Here is a 6,756-nt window from a genome sequence, read left to right on the forward strand (position 1 = left end):
GCCACAAGGTCAACCCCAGGCAAGCCTATGGGGCCTTGCAGCCACCAGGTCAACCCCAGGCAAGGGAAATGGGCCTTGCAGCCACCAGGTCAACCCCAGGCAAGCAAATGGGGCCTGCCCCAGGTGCAGGCTTAAGCCACCACTTGATGGAGGCTTAAACTGGGCGCTTGTGTGGGTCCTGCGTCCGCACTGGTGGTTTGGGAGAAACACGGCAGGTCAACCCGCAGGTAAGTGAATGGGGGACTTTTGGAGCCCCAGGTCAACCCCAGGCAAGTGAATGGGGCCTTGCAGCCACCAGGTCAACCCCCTTGAAAGCCTATGGGGCCTTGCAGCCACCGGGTCAACCCCAGGAAGCCCATGGGGCCTTGCACCTACCAGGTCAAACCCATTTAAGCAAATGGGGCCTTGCAGCCAACAGGTCAACCCCAGGCAAGCGAATGGGGCCTTCCAGCACCAGGTCAACCCCAGGCAAGCGAATGGGGCCTTGCAGCCACCAGGTCAACCCAATGCAAGCGAATGGGGCCTTGCAGCCACCAGGTCAACCCCAAGGACTGAATGGGGCCTTGCAGCCACCAGGTCAACCCCATTTAAGCGAATGGGGCCTTGCAGCCACCAGGTCAACCCCAGGTAAGTGAATGGGGACCTTGCAACCACCAGGTCTACCACCAGGCAAGTGAATGGGGCCTTGCAGCCACCAGGTCAAACCCAGGCAAGCCTACATGGGCCTTGCAGAAACCAGGTCAACCAATCCAAGCGAATGGGGCCTTCCAGCCACCAGGTTAACCCCAGGCAAGCGAATGGGGCCTTGCAGCTACCAGGTCAACCCCAGGTAAGCGAATGGGGCTTGCAGAACCAGGTCAACCCCATGGAAGATAATGGGCCTTGCACCACCAGGTCCAGTCATAGGGCCCTTTCAGGCACCAGGTCAACCCCAGGTAAGCGAATGGGGCCTTGCAACCACCAGGTCAACCCCAGGCAAGCGAATGGGGCCTTGCAGCCACCAGGTCAACCCCAGGGAAGCGAATGGGGCCTTGCAGCCACCAGGTCAACCCCCTGCAAGCCTATGGGGCCCTGCAGCCACCAGGTCAACCCAGGCAAGTGATAGGGGCCTTGCAGCCACCAGGTCAACCCCAGGTAAGCGAATGGGGCCTTGCAGCCATCAGGTCAAACCCAGGAAGCGAATGGGGCCTTGCAGCCACCAGGTCAACCCCAGGTAAGCGGATGGGGCCTTGCAGACCACCAGGTCAACCCAAGGCAAGCGAATGGGGCCTTGCAGTCACCAGGTCAACCCCCTGCAAGCCTATGGGGCCCTGCAGCCACCAGGTGGACTCAAGGTAAGTGAATGGGGCCTTGCAGCCACCAGGTCAACCCCAGGTAAGCGAATGGGGCCTTGCACCCACCAGGTCAACCCCAGGTAAGCGAATGGGGCCTTGCAGCCACCAGGTCAACCCCAGGTAAGCGAATGGGGCCTTGCAGCCGCCAGGTCAACCCCAGGTAAGCAATGGGGCCTTGCAGCCACCAGGTCAACCCCGCGCAAGCCTACATTGGGCCTTGTAGATACCAGGTCAACCCAGGCAAGCGAATTGGACCTTGCAGCCACCAGGTCAACCCCTTGCAAGCCTATGGGGCCCTGCAGCCACCAGGTCAACCCCCGGTAAGTGAATGGGGCCTTGCAGCCACCAGGTCAAACCCAGGTAACCGAATGGGGCCTTGCAGCCACCAGGTCAACCCCAGGCAAGCTAATGGGGCCTTGCAGCCACCAGGTCAACCCAGGCAAGCGAATGGGGCCTTGCAGCCACCAGTCAACCCCAAGCAAGCGAATGGGGCCTTGCAGCCACCAGGTCAACCCCCTGCAAGCCTATGGGGCCTGCAGCCCCAGGTAAACAACAGGTAAATGAAAGGGGCCTTGCAGCCACCAGGTTAAACCCAGGTAAGAGAATAGGGCCTTGCATACACCATGGTCAACCCCAGGTAAGCGAATCGGGTCTTGCAGACATCAGGTCAACCCAATGCAAATGAATGGGGCCTTGCAGCCAGCAGGTGAACCCCAGGCAAGCGAATGGGGCCTTGCAGCCACCAGGTCTACCCCAGTGGAAGCGAATGGGCCTTGCAGCCACCAGGTGAACCCCAGGTAAGTGAATGGGGCCTTGCAGCCACCAGGTCAACCCCAGGCAAGCGAATGCAGCCTTGCAGCCACCAGGTGTAACCCAGGCCAAGCCTACGGGGCCTTGCAGACACCAGGTCAACCAAATGCAAGTGAATGGGGCCTTGCAGCCACCAGGTCAACCCCAGGCAAGCGAATGGGGCCTTGCAGCCACCAGGTCAACCCCCTGCAAGCCTAATGGGGCCTGCATCCACCAGGTGAACCCCAGGCAACTGAATGGGGCCTTGCAGCCACCAGGTCAACCCCAGGTAAGCGAATGGGCCTTGTAGCCACCAGGTCAAACCCAGGCAAGCGAATGGGGCCTTGCAGAAACCAGGTCAACCCAATGCAAGCGAATGGGGCTTGCAGACACCAGGTAACCCCAGGTAAGTGAATGGGGCCTTGCAGCCACCAGGTCAACCCAGGCAAGTGAATGGGGCCTTGCAGCCACCAGGTCAACCCCAGGCAAGCCTCTGGGGCCTCGCAGGAACCAGGTCAACCCAGCAAGCGAATGGGGCCTTGCAGACACCAGGTCAACCCCAGGCAAGCGAATGGGGCTGCCGGCCACCAGGTCAACCCTAAGGCTAATCGAATGGGGCCTTGCACCACCAGGTCAACCCCATTTAGAGCGAATGGGGCCTTGCAGCCACCAGGTCAACCCCAGGTAAGCGAATGGGGCCTTGCAGCCACCAGGTCAACCCCCTGCAAGCCTGCGTAGCCTTGCAGCCACCAGGTCAACCCAATGTAAGCGAATGGGGCCTTGCAGCCACCAGGTCAACCCCAGGTAAGCTAATGGGGCCTTGCAGCCACCAGGTCAACCCCCTGCAAGCGAATGGGGCCTTGCAGCCACCAGGTCATCCCCAGGTAAGTGAATGGGGCCTTGCAGCCACCAGGTCAACCCAATGCAAGCGAATGGGGCCTTGCAGCCACCAGGTCAACCCCAAGTAAGTCGAATGGGGCCTTGCAGCCACCAGGTCAACCCCATTTAAGCGAATGGGGCCTTGCAGCCACCAGGTCAACCCCAAGTAAGTCGAATGGGGCCTTGCATCCACCAGGTCAACCCCAAGCCAAGCGAAAGGGGCCTTGTAGCCACCAGCTCAACCCCAGGCAAGCGAATGTGGCCTTGCAGCCACAGGTCAACCCAATTGCAAGCGAATGGGGCCTTGAATCCACCAGGTTAACCCAGGCAAGCGGATGGGGCCTGGTAGCCACCAGGTCAACCCCAGGTAACGAATGGGGCCTTGCAGCCACCAGGTCAAACCCCATGCAAAGCCTACGCGGCCCTGCAGCCACGAGCTGAAACCCCAGGTAAGTGAATGGGGCATTGCAGCCAGCAGGTCAACCCTGGGGAAGCGAATGTGGCCTTGTAGCCACCAGCTCAACCCCTTTCAAGCGAATGGGGCCTTGCAGCCACCAGGTCAACCCCAGGTAAGCTAATGGGGCCTTGAAGCCACCAGCTCAACCCAATGCAAGCGAATGGGGCCTTTCAGCCACCAGGTCAACCCCAGGTAAGCGAATGGGGCCTTGCAGACACTAGGTCAACACAATGTAAGCGAATGGGGCCTCGAATCCGGCATGTCAACCCCCTGGAAGGCTATGGAGTCCTGCAGCAACCAGGTGAACACCAGGTAAGTCAATGGGGCCTTGCAGCCACCAGGTCCACTCCAGCCAAGCGAATGGGCCTTGCAGCCACCAGGTCAACCACAGGCAAGCGAATGGGGCCTTGCAGCCACAAGGTCAACCCCAGGGAAGCTAATGGGGCATTGCAGACACTAGGTCACCCCAATGTAAGCGAATGGGGCCTCGAATCCGGCATGTCAACCCCCTGGAAGGCTATGGAGTCCTGCAGCGACCAGGTGAACACCAGGTAAGTCAATGGGGCCTTGCAGCCACCAGGTCCACCCCAGCCAAGCGAATATGGCCTTGCAGCCACAACATCAACCCAATTAAAACGAATGGGGCCTTGCACCCAGCAGGTTATACCCAGGTAAGCGGATGGGGCCTTGCAGACACCAGGTCAACCCCCTGCAAGCCTATGGGGCCGTGCAGCCACCAGGTGAACCACGGTTAAAGTGAATTGCACCTTGCAGCCACCAGGTCAACCCCAGGTAAGGGAATGGGGCCTTGGGGACACCAGGTCAACCCAGTGCAAGTCTATGGGCCCCTGAAGCCACAGGGTCAAACCCGGGTAAGTGAATGGGGCCTTGCAGCCACCAGGTCAACCCCATTTTAGCGAATGCGGCCTTGCAGCCACCATGTCAACCCCAGGCAAGTGAATGGGGCCTTGCAGCCACCAGGTCAATCCCGGGCAAGTGAATGGGGCCTTGCAGACACCAGGTCAACCCAATGCAAGTGAATGGGGCCTTGCAGCCACCAGTTCAACCCCAGGTCAAGCGAATGGGGCCTTGCAGCCACCAGGTCAACCCCTGCAAGTGAAAGGGGCCTTGCATACCACCAGGTCAACCCCTGCAAGGAATGGGGCCTTGCAGCCACCCATGTAAGCGGATAGCGCCTGGCAGCCACCAAGTCAACCCCAGGGAAAGCGAATGGGGCCTTACAGCAGCCACCAGGTTAACCCCAGGCAAGCGAATGGGGCCTGGCAACCACCAGGTCTACCCCAAGTAATCGAATGGGTCCTTGCAGCCGCCCCCAGGTCAACCCCAGGAAAGCGAATGAGGCCTTGTAGCCACCAGGTCAACCACAAGCAAGCCTACGGAGCCTTTCAGACACCAGCTCAAACCAATGCAAGCGAATGGGGCCTTACAGCCACCAGATCAACCCCAGGCAAGTGAATGAGACCTTGCAGCCATTCAGGTCAAATCCCTGCAAGCCTATAGGGCCCTGCAGCCCCCAGGTCAACCCCACCAATGCCTAAGGGGAATTTTGGAGCACACGTCAACTCAGGGCAAGCGAATGCGGCCTTGCAGTGACGAGGGCAATCCCCGGAAAGAGCATGGGGCCTTGCAGGCGCCAGGTCAACCCCAGGCAAGCGAATGGGTCCTTGCATCCACTAGGTCAACCCCAGCCAAGTGAATGGGGCCTTGCAGCCACCAGGTAAACCCCAGGAAAGCGAATGGGCCCTTGCAGACACCAGGTCAACCCCAGGCAACTGAATGGGGCCTTGCAGCCACCAGGTGAGCCCCTGCAAGCGAATGGGGCTTTGCAGCCCCCAGGTCAACCCGAGGCAACTGAATGGGGCCTTGCAGCCCCCAGGTCAACCCCAGGCAACTGAATGGGGCCTTGCAGCCACCAGGTCAAACCCAAGTAAAGTGAATGGGGCCTTGCAGACACCAGGTCAACCGCAGGCAAGCGAATGGCGCCTTTCAGCCACCAAGTCAACCCCGGGTAAGCGAATGGGGCCTTGCAGACAACAGGTTAACCCCGGGCAAGCAAATGGGGCCTTGCTGCCCGCAGGTCACCCCCAGGTAAGCGAATGGGGTCTTGGAGCCACCAGATCAACCCAATGCAAGCGAATGGGGCCTTGGAATCACCAGGTCAACCCCAGGCAACTGATTGGGGTGTTCCAGCCACCAGGTCAAACCCAGGTAAGTGAATGGGGCCTTGGAGACAGCAGGTCAACCCAATGTTAGCGAATGGGGCCTTTCAGCCACCAGGTCAACCCCAGGCAAGCGAATGGGGTTCCAGGCACCAGGTGAACCCCAGGTAGGATAATGGGGCCTTGCAGCCACCATGTCAACCCCCTGCAAGCGAATTTTGCCTTGCAGCCACCAGGTCAACCCCAAGGACTCGAATGGGGCCTTGCAGCCACCAGGTCAACCCCATTTAAGCGAATGGGGCCTTGCAGCCTCCATGTCACCTCCAGCCAAGTGAATGGGGCCTTACAGACACCTGGTCAACCCAAGGCAACTGAATGGGGCCTTGCAGACACCCGGTCAATGCAATCCAACTGAATGGGGCCTTTCAGCCACCAGGTCCATCAGAGGCAAGCGAATGGGGCCTTGCAGCCACGTAGTCTACCCCAGGTAAGCGAATGGGGCCTTGCACACACCAGGTCAAGCCGATGCAAGTGAATGGGGCCTTTCAGCCACCAGGTGAACCCCAGCCAAGTGAATGTGTCCTTGCAGCCACCAGGCCAAACCCAAATAAGCGAATGGGGCCTTGCAACCACCAAGTCAAACCCCTGCAAGCCTATTGGGCCCTCCAGCCACCAGGTCAACACCAGCTAAGTGAATTGGGCCTTGCATCCACCAGGTCTACCCCAGGTAAGTGAATGGGGCCTTGCAGCCACCAGGTCAACCCCCTGCAAGCCTGTAGGGCCCTGCAGACACCGGGTCAACCCCAGGTAAGTCATTGGGGCCTGGCAGCCACCAGGTCAACCCCATTTAAGCGAATGGTGCCTTCAAGCCTCCAGGCCCACCCCAAGTAATCGAATGGGACCTTGCATCCACCAGGTCAACCCGAAGCAAGCCTACGGGGACTTACAGACACCAGGTCAACCCAATGGAAGTGAAAGGGGCCTTGCAGACACCAGGTCACCCCCAGGCAAGCGAATGTGGCCTTGCAAGCACCAGTTAAAACCACTGCAAGCCTATGGGTCCCTCCAGGCACCAGGGGAACCCCAGTGAAGCGAATGTAGCCTTGCAGCTACCAGG

Source organism: Crocodylus siamensis, unplaced genomic scaffold (genome assembly GCF_052110815.1).
Source record: "Crocodylus siamensis isolate JL-2025a unplaced genomic scaffold, ASM5211081v1 HiC_scaffold_16, whole genome shotgun sequence".
NCBI lineage: Eukaryota > Metazoa > Chordata > Crocodylia > Crocodylidae > Crocodylus > Crocodylus siamensis.